Source organism: Diceros bicornis, chromosome 14, assembly GCF_020826845.1.
Source record: "Diceros bicornis minor isolate mBicDic1 chromosome 14, mDicBic1.mat.cur, whole genome shotgun sequence".
Taxonomy (NCBI): domain Eukaryota; kingdom Metazoa; phylum Chordata; class Mammalia; order Perissodactyla; family Rhinocerotidae; genus Diceros; species Diceros bicornis.
This window is the reverse complement of record NC_080753.1, coordinates 44,692,748-44,710,785: the sequence shown is the minus strand read 5'-3', so window position 1 is coordinate 44,710,785 and position 18,038 is coordinate 44,692,748. Positions and strand designations below refer to the sequence as shown.

The window sequence follows — 18,038 nt, the reverse complement described above, 5'->3', positions numbered from 1 at the left end:
TCTAAAAGCAAATAAACAAACATATTTTATTTTCCTGTACACCCAGTCCCTGGCCTGATCTCATGGTTTTGGAACTTGATGTCCATTGACCATCATTGCCTGTCTACAGTCCCTCCAGCCTGTGTCAAATCACCTTACTTTTTCCACTAATGTGATCCCCTTTAGTTTCCTTTGTTTTACCATTTTCACACATGAAAAATGCTTTTTATGCTTTTCTGGCAGGAATCTTTGCCTCTTCTCTGAGGTAATTTTCTAATTATTCACCTCTCCTTGCAACTTTAAATTCCCCAAAGCTCTTATTTCCATTGAAAATGGCTTTTGTGGCTTTGGACCAGGGCTTATTATGTAAGCACGTGTTTAGGGGAGAGAATGTTTTTCTTCCATCCCAATCTATTTCCGTTGTCTAACTTTGAGGATCATTTGTATGTGTAAATAAGCTTTAAACTCATGGGATGTTGTGAGATCCTTGAATTATCTCAGTCTAATGACCACAGAAGTAAGGGATGAACACAGTTATGGAGAATATGGGGTCTGCAGATAGATTACTCTAGATTCCAATCCAGCTCTCACATTTACCTGCCATAGAGTTGTGGGCAACTCATTAAGCTCTCTATGTCCTAGTGTTCTCACCACTAAATATGGATAATTAAAGTACCTATTCAATAGATTGCTTAGATTAAACCAGATAATATTTGCACAATATATAGAACATAATAAGTAAGTTTAATTAATGGCATCTATGGTACTATTCTTCCTATTCTTGTTAGGAATTAGGACAAGAACCATGGGTGGTGATGGGAAGAGGTACACTGTAGAAACATGATCAGGGCTGCAATTTGAAAGATGGAAAAGTCACAAAAAAGGTGTGAAGGGAAATAATCACAGAATACTTTGGTTCTGAGATGTAGATAGCAAAGAGGTTTAGGAGATCTAGCCTAGCCCTGTGTAAGGCCCTGTACCAGGCTTTTTTTTTTTTTTTTTATACATTATCACATGCATTCCACATGCAAGCCCATGAGATAGGTCTTCACACCCTCATGTTACACATGAAGAAACTGAGGTTCAGAAAAAATAAATATGGCACAACAGAAAACATGAGGGCTTTTGATCCAGGCCAACACACAATTCTAATCCCAGCTCCATTGCTTACTCTGCTTACCAGTCACATAGTGTTGTGGAAGTCACGTTACCTTACAGAGCCACAGATTTTTCATTGTAAGATGGTGATAATATTGCGTATACCACAGAGTTTTTTAGGGATTCAAGGTGGTTGCATAGGCCCTTGAATAGTGCTTCATGTATTATAGCATCTCAATAAATGGTAGTTATTTTTATTATTGTATTATTATAACCATTAATACACAAGCTAGTTTACCTGGTGTCCTGACTAATGGTAGATCACCTAATTACATGCTGCCATAGAATTTTTAACTTCTCTTTCACGGGATCATACTTATAATCACATTTCTTCCTTGCTAGAAGAAAGGCTCCATGAGAGCAGGAAACATATTTATCTTACTCACTATCATATCTTTGATGCCCATCTTGCACATTCAGGTGTTGAAAAATTATTGCATAGCCGATTTTCAGAGCAGTGTTCTGGGTAGAGGAGAAGGTCAGCTGCAGTAGGGCCATAGAATGAGCTACCACAGAGCAGTGCTCACTGTAAGCATCAGTGTCGTTGGGAATTGCTGTACATCTTCCATGAGCAAAATACAGAGATTTCAGAGGAAGGAACTGTGCACATAAATGTCAAGGAAATTGGAGCTAAGAGATCCATCTGGAAGTCTCAGTGTATATTCTAAGATGATTTTTAGAATTGTTTACAGTCCTTGATTTCTTCCATCTTTCTTTTCCATGTGTAGGTCTAGCTCAATAGCTTATCGCTGTCACCACATCATGTTCCCACTCTCAGGGAGGTCTTCTGTTCCCTTAGGTATAATTAGCAATCCCACACAGGAAATATCTGCTACATAACAAATGCCATATCATATGTTTGTGTCTGTAGGAAGCTGACTGAGAACTGAAATTTAGAGCAGACCATATCCAAGCAGCCTCCACTTTCACTACCTAAACAAAAGCTTTGCAGTTGCAACCTATGATTCATTAGTTTCTAAATATACAAGGAAAAGAAGCACTCCATATAAGCAGGTGAGCATATGCCTCAGTTTATTGGGATAGTCTCAGCTACACCTATTGTTCTAGAGTAATTATTAATGGTACCTCTTTTTACCCTTAAGAGTATCCCAAATGGGATGATAAAATTTATGGTCCCCCTGTTTATGAAGAAATTCGTAACAGATTCTTCCAAATTCATTCTAATTTATCTCCTCCACACCCTGATATAAGACCCTGTAATTATCCCGTTTCTGACCTCTGACCTAGCTTGTGCTCATCCTTGGGTCTGTGCCTCATCTGCACACATTGGAAAACCCGTTTGCCTCTGCCTTCTGTTCGTCCTTCACAGTCTTTCTTTTTCCTCCATCCTTTTCTGTGTCTTCTCTATTTTGATTCCATCAGAGCAATGTTGCTACTACATTGATTCTCTTTGACAATGTGTTATTATAGCAGTTTATGCTGGTACCATACAATTTGCTTTTGATTACACATGGTTTTTCATTGTTCTCTAATTGTGTCTCCCCAGTCAGTCTGCAAATTTCTCAACAGCTTGGAATGATTCATACATTTTGATCCCATTTCTTCCCTTTTTTTTGCCCTTTGAAAGTTCTGGTTTCTGAACTAGCATAAGTTAAAAAAACCAGAAGAATTAGAAAGGCATTTTAGATTATTTAGTCTAGCTCCTTCAATAGAAGAATGAGGAAATCCACTCAAAGATGCTAAGAGACTAGCTCAAAGTCTTAGAGTTTACCACAGAAAGAGTTTGGCCTGGAACCTTATTCTCCCACTTTTTCAGTCCAATACTTTTTCTATTTTACAATTTTTTCCTATTTAGCATTGTTAACTATGTAATTATCTCATAAATGTTTTTAAAGATGAAAATACATTTGTCTTTTAGGTTCCCAGAAAGAGAATCAATGCATCAAACCCAAGGCAAAGGGGGTAATTGGGCCAGCCTCACAAATAAATAAAAAAATACATTATGTGAGGCCAATAGCTTCAGTGCTTTCCACACAGTCCAGCACATTCTTAATGGCTTCCTGACACTTAGAATTCTACAATTTACAAAAACATTCTTTTGATACAAGACGTAATGTTCAACTAAAATGCCCATGGGAAAGATAGCTAATTAAACCTTACTCTGCATTTATACATAGCAATTTTGATGTATTAAATTATTTACTGAAATTTTGAAAGATTGGAGCAAGGAGAAATCAAAATAATATTAGGGTTCTGTGAGAGCAGGAAAATGGCTTCTCTAAGGAATGAAAGGGCACCCAAAGGAGGAATCTGAGCACAGGGATACCAACTCAAGAAATTTATAATGGGGTCCAACTCTGAAGATGTTGATCCATGTTATTTGAAGAGAAACTCTATCCCTTGTCTGCATTGATTTCTAGGTTGAGCATGTTTCTCTCTTGTTAGAATGAGTTTTCTTATTTTTATAACTCTCTTCCTAAACAGGAAGAATGCATTAAACTTGAAGTATCTTTTAGACCAATTTAGAGCTAGCAAATGGATGACCTAATAACAAAATGCCTGAAGTTAAGTAAATAAACAAACATTTTACACTTCCATATTTAGAAAGTCCTGCAAACCAAATGACTTGGGAAATGACTTGGGAAAGATTAATAACTTTGGGAACAGCAGATTTCTGAGAGGCTTAATAACCATGAAAGACTATACAAAGCCACAGAATCAGGATGTGGGAAAAAAAAATAAGGAGAGACAGGCTTAAGTAATAGGCAACTTTTGTTTGTAGCTTTCTCCTTTTATGGACGGTATTGGGGCTGTATAACATTTTTCTCTTTTCTTTGTCTGTTCAGTAGATACTTATCTCTCTTCAAATAAATAAGTCGATACTGCTGGTTGCTTACTCAAAACCTTTTCCTTATGAATAGAATCCAAATTTTGTTCAAATATTGAGGGGGGAGAGGCATTGTGTTCAAGAAAGATAGGCTCAGCTTCAAGAGATGAATATATTTAATCTAAGTCAGTCATGTGAATCCTGTTCCCCTTCACCAGTTACAGTTTGAAGTGGGAATACAGCTGGGTTTTGACCAATGTGACTTGAGGTTGTATGTAATGAAGGTGCTCTGGGAAAGATTTTCTTCCCCAATCAGAAGAGAAAAGTACTAGAAGAAGTCCTCCCTTTCTGCCTGCTTTTGGAGCTTGCCACATGACGATGACCACCATCACTTGGTGCTATGGTGACCATCTTGTAGTTGTGAGGAGAAAGCCAAGAGAATGACAATCAAAATTCTTCCTCAAGAATTTTGACTTTGGATAAAGTAATTCTAGCTCAACCTGGCTAGTCTTTGCTTAAAAACATGTAAACCCTGGAACTGCTGGAAACATTAGGCAAGTGCCACTGTTCTGCATAAAATCTTCAGTGGTTTCCTAGCTCATCTAGAGTAAAAACCAAAGTTTCACTGTAGCATGAAAGACCCTACATGATCAGGCCCCAGTTATCAGTCTAATCTCAGCTCTCATGTGCTTTTCCCTTGCTCACGCTGGTTCAACCAAACAGAATTCCTTATAATCCCAGAGAGCAAGCCTCACTGGTTCTATATTTGTGTTACAGATACCTGGATGTCTTGCTTCCTCAGTTACCGCAGTAGAGGCCTTTCCCTTAATGACCACGAATAAATAAATAAATAAATGCTTTATTTTCTACTCTCTTATTCTGACACATTTTTCGTTCTAAAACTCATCATCAATTGACATCATATATATTTATATATTTATTTCTTTATTGTCTTTCTCTCCACACTAACATATAAAATCCATAAGATTAAGGCCTTTGTACATGGTTATATTTTTCCCAGTGCCTAGAAGAATGCAGGGCTAGGAGTAGCTACCAGCATATTTGTTGAATGAATGAATACAGGAATGAATCAATGAGAATTCCTCAGCCACTCACTTGTTGACCTGAGCCCAGAGTTGCCAGAGTCCTTCTCCAACCACTGAGGACTCCTCTAGAAGACTGCAAGCAGATCAATAAAAATTCTCTTCCATTCCTCACTTCCCTCCTTTCTGTTCTCCAGATCTAAAGAGTAGGAGGGAGAGAGAGGAACAATAAAGCCACTTAGATTAATGAGCCTCAAGTCTCTGCATAATTTTACTTTTGATTCTATTTGTGACTAGCCTCTGGGTCAAAGAACCAACAACAAAGAAAATCCGAGGAAATTTAAATGGTGTTTTGAAATTTTATCCTGAAGCCATACGCTTACTACTTCTCCAGGCTTGTGTAAGCCCTTTTGAATCACTACTTGGGCTGCTGTGTTGCTCCATGGTCCAATATGTGGACACAAAATCGCGTGGCTAAAACTCATCAATCATGCTTGTTACCAGGCCACAAATTTAAGTCTTTGGTGTTATAGAGAAAGTTCAACAGGACACTTACTTCAGATTTTACTCATATTGTAGTGCTTTCCTTTAGAACTTGCTATCATCAGAATGTTTGTCCCTTCAAAATTCGCGTGTTGAAAACCTAACGCCCAAGGTGATGGTATCAGGAGGTGAGGCCTTTGGGGTTGAAGTAGGTTATTAGTAAGGAGCTCTTGTGAATGGGATTAATGCCTTATAAAAAAGGTGCCAGAGAGATCCAGAGGCTCCCTAGTCCCTTCTGCCATGTGAGGATACAAGAAGTCTGCGACCGGAAATGGGCCCCCATCCAACCATGCTGGCATCCGCACCTCAGACTTCTTGCCTCCAGAACTGTGAGAAATAGATTTCTGTTGTTTAAAAGCGATCTAGTCTGTGGTATTTGTACAGCAATCTGAACGGACTAAGATGGTATTTCTTAAAACTCAGGCACGAGTTTTCATGGGCTGGGTTGGAAGAAATGAGTGAAAGATTCTGGGCTCAACCACCTCAAAATCACCACTACCCTCTGATTCTGACTCTCTTATCATTGAACCAATTCTGATTAACTTGACTTTATCTTCTCTAAGGCTTCTTAGACTCATATATAAGATCTCTGTGTCTAGCTAATCAATCTTATTTCCAAGCCATATCTACATAGTTCTGAATGTTAAAACGAGAACAACAGTGACTCTTAAGCAAGGACCCTTGCTGTAAGGAGATGTCAAAGTCTTCCAAATCCCCAGTCATTTCCTAGCAAAAGATTAGAAACATTTATAAGTCATTTTGGCTAGTTAGAGACAACAGGGTTCCACTAAAGGGGAAATCTAACTCAGAAATCTTAATCAGCATATTCAAGAAATGTGTGGTTTTGGTTAGAAGTTTCTAATTAACCAAGGAATTCAAGCTCTGAGAATTTCTCAAGATAATGTCTATCTTGTTTTTATCCATGTCTCCCAAACATACTTGACCACAAAACACTTTTTTACTGTCACACATGGGAAATACTGATTTAGTCTACTTTCTTGCTTCTGTAAGGACACTAAAAATAATTTAATCTTTCTTTGACAACTAACAAAAGTATGATTAAAGACTCATGATTTGTGGATATTGATAATTACACTATTAAAGAGCTTACACTTTGAAGTTTAGGAGAATGAGCAGAATCCATACTCATCTCAGGGCATGTTATGAATGTTACTTTTTAAAATAAACACTCAAAATTGATTTGCATTTTGAGATCTTGCTCATTCTATTAAAATTAAATTATTAAAATAATTATTAGGATAATAATTAGATTCCAGTTAACCAAGATTGTTCTTTAAATGATATATTAGCATCCTGCCACATTATATGTAAAGAGAAATGTTAATGCATGTACAAAATAACACTATTAGGATGAAAGAATGCATAAGGAAAATAAAGTATATTTATAGATCTCCAAGGAGAGATTACCATAACGGAAGGAAAAGTCTGAGACAAGTATTCATAAAGGAAACGACATATCCTATAGACAATGTATCAGTACTTATTTCAAAAATAGTCAATGAGACCAGTAACGAGTGGACATTGCTGATTTTTCTCTCGTATATACTGGCAGAAAGGTAAGTTGTCTCCTTCTACATCTGCCTATCTTCACACAAGGTTAGCCCCTTGATTCCTCTCCATAAGGGTTTAGAAATTTCAGACAACTTGTTGTGTATCCCTGGAGCCCCTTTCACTGAAGCTTTGCATGCTTGAATGCTACTGACTGATCTAATCTTATAAAGTAGAGCAGAGAGATAAAATCCAGAGGGATGTGATAGATGTTGTTCATTACACATAGGTAGGCCTGGGCAAAAATCATTGATTTTGAAATGCCAAGACTTTTTTCCTGGTACCCTAATGAAGTCTTACAGAACCAATAGAAATCTTGTGGTGGAAATATAAGTGAATGAGTCTACCCATTTCTATCAGCTTAGAGTCAAATTTTCAATTCACCTTTGATAACTAAATAGGATTTCCTGGTGTTCATTTTGATTATTAAGTCTATTATTTTATTATCCTTTTTGCCTTTACATAAATTTATTTACTTATGCTGTTCTATCACATTACACGAGTATTGTTATGAAGCTCTCACATCCTTTTTAATATGATTAGGGAAATAAGTATTCATTCACACAAGGCTTTGCTCTATTTTGGTTGTTCTGTATTTAAACAACAGACTTTGTCTAAGTGACAAGTAGTTTAATACAATTGCTTACTTAGTGCTCATGATGTATTCAAAAGTTATATTTAGTAACGAAACATTAAAGAGAATCATCCCTGTTTTAAATAACATATTCTCTTCTGGGGGGATAAGACATTTCTATATATTCAGCTCAACAAACATTTCTTATAGATTGCTGTACTTAGCAATAGGGAGAAATAAACATTTACTAAGCTTATAATGTGTATCAGGTACTTGACATGTTTATTTCACTTCGTATTCAGAACAACTCCTGGAGATTTATAATACGGTTTCCATTTTAAAAATTAGGAAAAGGAATCAGAGAAGTTAAATAATTTCCAAAACCACTTAGCTCATTTCCTGGTTCCTTGGGTGGAAACTAGGTGTGTGAACTCCACAGCTCAAGCTCTTTTCCTTACATTCAACACACAGTGTTCTTTCATTAGGTGCGGCATTATTTTGTAGAGCAATTCACAGAAAACAATTAGTGTGGGCTGACATAGTAGGGACAGACGTCATGTGAAGAGGTGGGATTTGAGCTGAGCTTTAAAGAAGGGGTGGCATTTGGGTAGGCAGAAAAAAGTTAAGAGAACTCAGCGTGAGTGGACCTGAAGAGGCAGACACAGGGCAAAGGGAATGCACACAGCATGTTCGGTGGTCAGTGAGGGGCCCGTCTTTGTGGAGCGAAGGATTCCATTTTGGAGTAATATAATGGGGTCCTATGATTCTAGGATTATTTTAATACTACGTTAATGCATCATCAATTGTAGATGAGAGAGATGAGTGAAAACAAAAATGATGGTAATAGTAACAGTTGCACTATACTCTGTGCCAATTAGTCCACTAAGCATCATTTCACGTAATTTTCACAACAATGGCAAAAGACAGTACTATTACGTATATTTTACAGTCGAAGAAACTCAAGTTCACAAATTAAGATCTTCATCAGGATCACATGGAGAGCAAGCCCCCATGCTTACCCGCCATACAGTACTGCCTCACAATGTGAGCTGACTTTTGAGAAGTACTTCAAAGAGATGGAGCCAGACACAGGTGAAATTCTAGTTGTCAAAACACAGTGGAGTTTACAAATTTATTAAATAATATTAATGAAGAGAATTTTAGAGAACTTTAGTAATGACATAGCAAAACGTAACCTCTTGTATAAATAAGAAAACTGAGTCCCAAAGAGGTTAATTGTCCATATCATAGGCCAAGCTAAGAGCATTATACTAATCTCTGGGCTTCCAATCTGATATTCTTTCCATTGTTTCTATGCTGAGTCAAAATGCCATTTTAGAAATATTTCTCCTCTCCCCTCTTTTTTTTTTGTTTTTTTTTTTTTTTGCTGTTTTTCCAGTCTAAAATTACACAGTACAATAGTGTTGTGGGGATCCCTTTATCAAAATCATCTTTACATTCTAGCAAAGAAATGTTGCTTCTCCCCATACAATTAATAATACTTTTTGTGATTATCTGTATTTATTAATAAATCACACTAAGATCTGGATTCCTTTCCCCAGAAGAGATCAAGTACACAGACTATAAGATTTAGATATATTTTGCAAGATTGATGCTTAATATTTTTAATTAAAAGTAGTGAGAACTGACTAGCCAATTTGCTTCAAGTGAGAAAACTAAATTATGGTTGGATGATGTGATTAATAATAATATCCAGACCAAGGCAGGAAATTATAAGGGTTAGAATGCCTTTTCCCTTTGAAACAAAAGCCCAGTTGCAGAAAATCTTCTTAATTTATTTCCCCCAAAAGTAGGAATCCAGACAACTATTTGGAAGAAAATACAATATAAATAATAAAAAAAGATATCCCACAAGTAAAACATTTTAGGTAAAACTATTATGGGTTAATATCTGAATTTTTAACTATCGTTTAGGGAAAAACAAAGCAAGGGGAAGGAGAAATAGTGAGAAGGAAGGATAAAAGAAAAAGAAGATGTTGACTAATCTACATGTCATTTTACTCCCTGAACTCTTGACGTGTTATTTATTTATTTTTGTTTGTTTGTTTATTGCAGTAACACTGGTTTATAACATTGTATAAATTTCAGATTTACATCATTATACTTCTATTTCTGCATGTATTACATCATGTTCACCACCCAAATACTAATTACAACCCATCACCACACACATGTGCCTAATTATCCCTTTTGCCCTCCTCCCTCCCCCTGTCCCCTCTGGTAACCACAAATCCAATCTCTGTCTCTATGTGTTTATTTGTTGTTGTTATTATCTACTACTTAATGAGTGAGATCATACTGTATTTGACCTTATCCCTCTGACTTATTTCACTTTGCATAGTACCCTCAATGTCCATCCATGTTGTCACAAATGGCTGGATTTCACTGTTTCTTATGGCTGAGTAGTATTCCATTGTGTATATATACCACATCTTCCTTATCCATTCATCCCTTGGTGGGTACTTAGGTTGCTTCCAAGTCTTGGCGATTGTGAATAACACTGCAATGAACACAGGGGTGCATGTGTCTTCACGCATTGGTGTTTTCAAGTTCTTTGGATAAATACCCAGCAGTGGAATAGCTGGATCATATGGTAGTTCTATCCTTGATTTTTTGAGGAATCTCCATACTGTTTTCCATAGTGGCTGCACCAGTTTGCACTCCCACCAGCAGTGTATGAGAGTTCCCTTCTCTTGACATCCTCTCCAACACTTGTTATTTCCTGTCTTGTTAATTATAGCCATTCTGAAGAGTGTGAGGTGATTTCTCATTGTAGTTTTGATTTGCATTTCCCTGATAGTTAATGATGTTGAACATCTTTTCATGTGCCTGTTGGCCATCTGTATATCTTCTTTGGAGAAATGTCTGTTCGTGTCTTTTGCCGATTTTTTAATTGAGTTGTTAGTTTTATTGTTGTTGAGATGCATGAGTTCTTTATATATTTTGGAGATTAACCCCTTATCAGATGTATGGTTTGCAAATATCTTCTCCCAATTGTTAGGTTGTCTTTTCGTTTTGTTGATGGTTTCCTTTGCTGTGCAGAAGGTTTTTAGTTTGATGTAGTCACATTTGTTTATTTTTTCTATTGTTTCTCTTGCCCGGTCAGACATGGTGCTTGAAAATATGTTGCTAAGACCGATGTCGAAGAGCCTACTGCCTATGTTTTCTTCTAGAAGTTTCATAGTTTCAGGTCTTACATTCAAGTCTTTAATCCATTTTGAGTTAATTTTTGTGTATGGTGTAAGGTAATGGTCTACTTTCATTTTTTTGCATGTGGCTGTCCAGTTTTCCCAACACAGTTTGTTGAAGAGACTTTCTGTTCTCCATTGTATGTTCTTGGCTCCTTTATCGAAGATTAGCTGTCCATAGATGTGTGGGTTTATTTCTGGGCTTTCAATTCTATTCCATTGATCTGTGTGTCTGTTTTTGTGCCAGTACCATGCTGTTTTGGTTACTAAAACTTTGTAGTATATTTTGAAATCAGAGAGTGTGATACCTCCAGCTTTGTTCTCTTTTTCTCAGGATTCCTTTAGCTATTCGGGGTCTTTTGTTATTCCATATGAATTTTAGGATTCTTTGTTCTATTTCTGTGAAAAATGTTGTTGGAATTTTGATAGGGATTGCATTGAATCTATAGATGGCTTTAGGAAGCATGGACATCTTAACCATGTTAATTCTTCCAATCCAAGAGCACGGAATATCTTTCCATTTCTTTGTGTCTTCTTCAAGTTCTTTCAGCAATGTTTTATAGTTTTTGGTGTGATCTTTCACCTCTTTGGTTAAGTTTATTCCTAAGTATTTTATTCTTTTTGTTGTAATTGTAAACGGGATAGTATTCTTAATTTCTCTTTCTGCTACTTCATTGTTACTGTATAGAAATGCAACTGATTTTTGTATGTTGATTTTGTATCCTGTAACTTTACTGTATTCGTTTATTACTTCTAAAAGATTTAGGTGGATTCTTTAGTGTTTTCTATACATAAAATCATATGATGTGTTATTTATGTTTAGGTGGACTATGTTACCCTTGTTCTAGGAAAGTACCTTTTACATATATTATCTTAGAGTAGTTATGAATAACATCCCACTTAACTCCTTAGCGTTTATTGTTGTGACTGATGACTGATGAATTGTATGGTTACTCCTCTTATTTTGAGTGAACTCCAGTTAAGCATATATTAAATAAAGCAAGCACCTAGAATTTCAAAAGTCACCATCCTTGGGACACAGGGAGATAGGATGCAATTAGGAAAGATGAAGAAGATGGTAAATCTCTAACCCTCGTAGTTCATTTCGGATAATGTTACCATTGAGGAAGACTAAAGCTACACCTCAGTTACGTGGCCAACATTTGTCTGTTGCCATCATTATTTGAGATGAAGAATTTTGTTGTGGGTTCATAAGGTTGGCAATGAGTCATTTTCAAACTTCTATTTTAGGAACAAGAAAAATTTCCTCAGGCTTTTGTTATTGTAACAGTTCAGGGTAATGGTTACATTAAAGAAGTAGCAATTGGGCCCTCTTTATGTTTTCTGAGGGTGAGGAGAGTAAAGTCAATTCAGGAAAGTGGACATGGATTTAGGAAGGGATGAGATTAGGGGAAGAGAAAGAGCTAACGCAAAAGAGCAGAGTAAGCAAATTAAAATTTAGAGCAAGGAGTTGAGTTAATGCTATAGGACTCAAGCCAGAGGGGTCAATATTTTAAACATTTACTAAATCAATAGAGTAACTTGAGTCCATATGATATATTGTGAATGATCTCTAATGAGATCTCTACCCTATATAAAAATACTTGTGCCCTTGGACAAACAGAGTAATCACGAATAATGTGAAGGAAGTGTACTAAAAAAGAAGGAAAAAGTCACATGGAACAATTTTTAGATTTTCATACCTTTTTTTTTTTTTTTTTAATTCTAGGGAGGAGAGATGGTGGCTGTGAAAAATGGCCCAAAGCAAGCCAACAAGCTGAGAACCAGCTGGGGCAGTCTCATTTCAGGATAGCCCTAGAGGTGCCATTTGATTATAGATCATTACACAAATAAATGCTAACTGGAGGGAGCTTACCATTTCATTTATTCTCACTTAACCAAACCAAATGGTAGGCACAGCTGGGAGGTGACTGTCATCCAGGAGGGATTCTTTTACGTGGTCTTTAAATGCTACCACAGAAAATTGCTCAAGTAACAGTTACTAGCCACTGTTCTAGAAAATTCCTAGACAGAAGTAGATAGTGCCTGATTCTTCCGCCTCCTGAGGTATATACTAGTGACCTAATTGAATACATTAGAAACTATGGAACGTTTAAGAGCATGAGCTTCAGAGATAGAGACCTAAGTTCTAATTTCAGCTGTGCTGATTTCTGGCAACCTGATTTTAGCTGAAATTGCATAAGTTCTCAGATTCACTTTCCCCATTTAGGAAATGATTCGAGGGTTGTTGTGAATGTGAACTAAGCATAGATAAGACTCTTAGCCTAAAACCTAATATATAATAAGCATTCAATAAATGATAGCTATTAGTATAAAAACTAACTTTAGTTATAATTCTTCATTACATGAGACATTTCAGTAATTTCATATTATACCTGGGAAATTCCCAAAATCCTTAATAAATCCCTTTCTACCTGGCACCTCATGTACCTACCACCTCAGCCTCATATCTTGCCACTCTTTCCCTCAGTGAACCACATTAGTTTTCTTTCTGTTTCTTTGGCACAACATCTTTCCCCACTTCAGAGCTTAGCACAGTTCTGTTCTTCCTAGATCAATTCTTTGCCATTCTTTTCTGGAGAGCTGATCCTCATCCTTTAACTTTCACCTAAATGTACTACTCCATAGAGATCTTGATCCCCCCTGCCACACTCTGTCACCACACATGATAGTTCTCCTTCATAGCATTTATCGGTTTGTAAAAATACATGTAATATTTATAGTAGGATTTTTAAAAAATATGCACCTATCCTGCCAGCCTTTAAGTTCTAAGAAATCCAAGACTTTGGTTTTCTGAGCACCACTGCATACCCAGTGCCAAGCACAGTGCCTGGAATATGGTAGACCCTCCCCAAATATTTGCTAAATCAACAAGCCCACTGACCTAAGTCACTGGAGTGTAATTCAGGGATACATTTATTCTAACCATTATGGTCTGAAAGGATTACCACAGTTTCTCAGTGTTTGAGTACATTACGCAGGCCCCACTCCCCCAAAAATGCATCTATTGAGTTGTGGACAAAGCACATTCCAGAATTATTAAAACTTTGACCTCTCTCACGTTTATGTGTTTAATAAATATACCAATTTTATTATGTTACCATTCAAAAAACACTACAAATATTTTTATTTTTATATGCCTCACTTAGTAGTTTTCCTGTTCAAATATATATATGTACCTGTGTGTGTATGGGTGTGTAGAGAAAGAGAGAGAAACAAAGAGAAAATGTGTGTGTATACAAAACTTTTAAAAAGCCACAAAATTAAGCAAGAAAGATGGTGGTTTCTATCACAGTTATTTTTATTCTAAAGGGCATGGAATATCTCCTTTCTCTCCTATTCTCAAAGCCCACTGTGACTCTCTGCAAGCACTCTTTATTTAATCAGCATTAGAATCATATGACACATACCAAGCTATAGTGCACTTTCATATAGCTTCATTTTCTTTGCTTTACATAAATACCCCATGTGGGAGGGCGGTGTTCTTATTTTCCATGACTAAATGTCACATACAGTGTAATGAAGAACACAATTTTGAACCCATTTCCAGAGAGAACCTCTCATTTCATATTTTTTCTCCTACTTAGTCAAACTTAATTGCAGACCTAGTTGAACAGTGTCAGTGCTTCTCACTCTAATTCATTAACAATGGTAAATCAAAGAGGGAGCAAGACACTCTTCCTTTAAAATAGAGCAGAGCCACTTCCAAAGGGTAGAAGAGGAAGGCAGAGAAGGGGCTCTGATAATGCCCATCCAAGGCATATTCACTATGGAGCAGAAATCATACAGGCAGGGACCACGAATAATAATGAGCATAGAGCAGTGATTAATTCAGAGAAGGGAGTTAAACTAAAGGGATTGCACCATTTCAAAGTATTGTCATGGAATTGATCATTGAAGATCGTCAAAGATGCTGGCTTAGAACCCAGAGCTCCCACCCATGGGGTCACTTCTAATCCTTGTCCAAACTGAGAAGCAGAAAAAGATAGTATTTGCTGCTTCCCCACCCCCCTTCAGTATAATAAATTAATCCCTCCAGTGAAACCAGTTCTTAAAAATACTTTATTTATCCTAAGGAGCAAATGACTTAGCAGCTAAAATGATACTAGATGTTACTATTTCTATCACAACCATGTTACTAGACTCCTACCACCGTTGCTACTATTACTTCAACTACTGGTACTACAGCCACCATGGACACAAAGGGTGCTCACTGCATGAAGGTGATACACATGCATTCATACACACACACACACACACACACACACACACACAGATAAATCTGTGTGTATATAACTAACAGTATTGTTCACTTCCACTTTCTAAAAAGACATTTGTAAGATAATCATAATAACTGGTATCAGCATAATGATTTATGGACTAGTATGATTATCACCCTATTTGATGTAATACTTCATGAAGTAGGCAGTGCTGATTTTATACACCTTTTATAACAAAGGAAACAGAAAGATATGTCCAAAAAGAGGACCAACATATTCTGCCTCAAAGTCTGCTTCTCTTTTTCTCTTCTAACTGATACCCTCTTTGAAGAAATCCCCCCACCTTATGAAGTAGGGAGGAATTGCAGATACAACACAAAACCTTCCCGCTACCAAATACCTGTGAAAGCGCAAACTCAAATGTTTTCAATTCTGCCCTTTATCTCCCACTCTAAAATGGCAAAAATAAATGTCAGCCTGAGAATTGTGTTTCCTAACATATTTTTGGCCCTAGTCAGATAACAAGATTAATAGAATAAATAGGAAATTATACTTTCTTATTACTAAGTTCAAGGAGAGAAAAAAATCAAAAGTGAAACAAAATATGAAGCAAAGAAACATACCCACACATGTGAAAACTTGATAGAGGTGAAACTAGAGAGCAGTAGGAAAAAGACTCATGTTGCTAGGAAAATTGATCATACAGATGGAACAATTACAACTTGGTTCCTACCTCACACCATACAAAAGGTGAAATATAAGTGGAACTAAAACTTTAATGTGAAGACCAAAGTCATTCACCTTTTATCACAAAATAGAAAAAACATATATATAGTATGTATATGGCCAGTAAATGATTTTCTGTTAAAACAAGACACAAAAATTAAAAACTAGAAAAACAGATAAATACAGTTGCCTACACTAAAAGTAAAAACATTGATGAATTTGAAAAAGTTAAAAAAGACAAACTCCCATTTAGAAGAATATTTCCACAACTGCCTCTTCTACAAAGGATTAGCATTCAGATTATATCATTATCTTCTCCAAATCTGTAATAGATATACAATCATTCCAATAAGAAGTAGGAAATCATTAAGAATAAGCACCAGCCAAGTGAGGAAACTCAATTGGCTAAAAGAAACAAAAACATGCTCAATTTCATTAGTAATCAGAGAAATGCTAACTAAAATACTGAAACATAATTTAACATCTATCAGAATGGCAAAAGTTAAACTTGTTTGAGAAGACATAGAGAAAGGGGAGGCTCATACCCTGATAGTGGGAGTTTATATTATTAGTTTAACTTCCTTGGAGAGCAATTCTGATTAGTTTAACTTCCTTGGAGAGTTAATGATGTGAATAATCTTTGATCTTATAATTCTAGATCATATATATCTTAGAGAAACATGTATGTATGCACAAAGAGAATATCTACAGCAGTATTGGTTATAATAGGAAAAGTAACAGAAGTAATTTAAAATATTCAATGATAATTTAAAAATTTCTGTTACGTATACACAATGTATACGTATACGTATATGTATACACAATGAAATGCTAAATAAAATCAAAATGATTTAAACAGAACTACATGTATTAATATGAATAATGTCAAAAATATAAAGTCAAGTAAAGAAAGCAAACCAAACAAGAATATGTACAGTGCATATGCATTTTTATAAATTTTCAAAATTTGCAAACCACTATATTGTATATGGATACCTATTTATATAGTAGTAGTTTGTAGAAATGTATGACAATAACGAGCACCAAATTCAGTGTGGTCATTATCTCTGAGTAGGGAAGAAGTAAATTTATACTGGGTATATAGCGACCTTCAAATGCTTCTGAAATATTTTGATTCTTAAAAATGTGTGAGGCAACCACAGCAAAACATTAGGATTTGAGAGATCTGGGTAATGGGTACATAGATGTCATTTTGTTATTTCTATGCTTTTCATATATATGAAATATCTCCTGATATAAAATGAGACAAAAGTTAAAAATATTGTAAAATAAATTGGATTAATATCACAACAAAATAGAATGTGCTTTTATTTTATTAAATATTAAAGTATCTCAATTGCACTATGCCTGTCCAATCCCGAAATATTTCATAAGGAAATGCATTGTGTAAATTTGAATTACATAAATATAGGATTATTTTGCTCCTAGGGGAAAAAATTCAATTAACTTGATGTAGGAATGTCAACATGCAAATTAATGATGTATCCATGTCTTACATTACTACAGACAAAACCTAATTGCTGCAATGGGCTGGGCCAACCAACCTGCCATCTACACCCCAAAACTTGAGTTGATCAATTGGAAATATATAACTACCAAAACAATCACAGTAATCCTTACTAGACTAAAAGATAAGCCTATGCATTGTATTGTGCTGCTAATCTCTTCTCAACCCTGAATTTGGATTGCACCCAGGAGCTTCAAATTCTTCATCTTCTATGATGTGGATCTCTTTCCTTTGTCCTTGGCCTTGGAGTTGGTGGTCAACCTGGCAGGGCGCATCCCAGATGGGCTATCTCAGTGTATCTAAACATTTTTAATTTCTTAAAAATTTTCAAAGATAGATCTTGAATAAGTATAGTGACAGTTCTTCAGAAAGTGGCTTTTATCTATCGTGGGAACAATATTGGTGTTTAGTTTCCAATTTGGTCTTTAAATCATCTTATCTAATCCTCTGAGCAGCATTCTATGTATTTTTATTACTCTCATTTTATAAATGAGAAATCTCTGGCTCAGCTATATTATGTGACTTGCTGAAGAAATGACAGAGTTTTGATTCAAATGCAGATCTTCTGACATTCAATTACCCAGACATTCTCTCATGCCAGACTGTTCGCCTTAAGGGTCAGGATTAAACAAACTGTTCTATCAATCTGCTTGAGCTTTTAGGAAAGTCGTACGCCAAAC

General features: G+C 35.9%; 1 long non-coding RNA gene across 1 annotated transcript in view; it reads left to right on the top strand.

Annotated features, from left to right (window-relative positions):
* Window positions 1-2,012: 2,012 nt before the first annotated feature.
* Window positions 2,013-18,038, top strand: part of LOC131414094 (uncharacterized) — a 28,161-nt gene continuing 12,135 nt past the window's right edge. The window contains exon 1 of the long non-coding RNA XR_009222105.1: window positions 2,013-2,151. This is a non-coding gene — a long non-coding RNA (uncharacterized LOC131414094). The remainder of the gene's footprint in view (window positions 2,152-18,038) is intronic.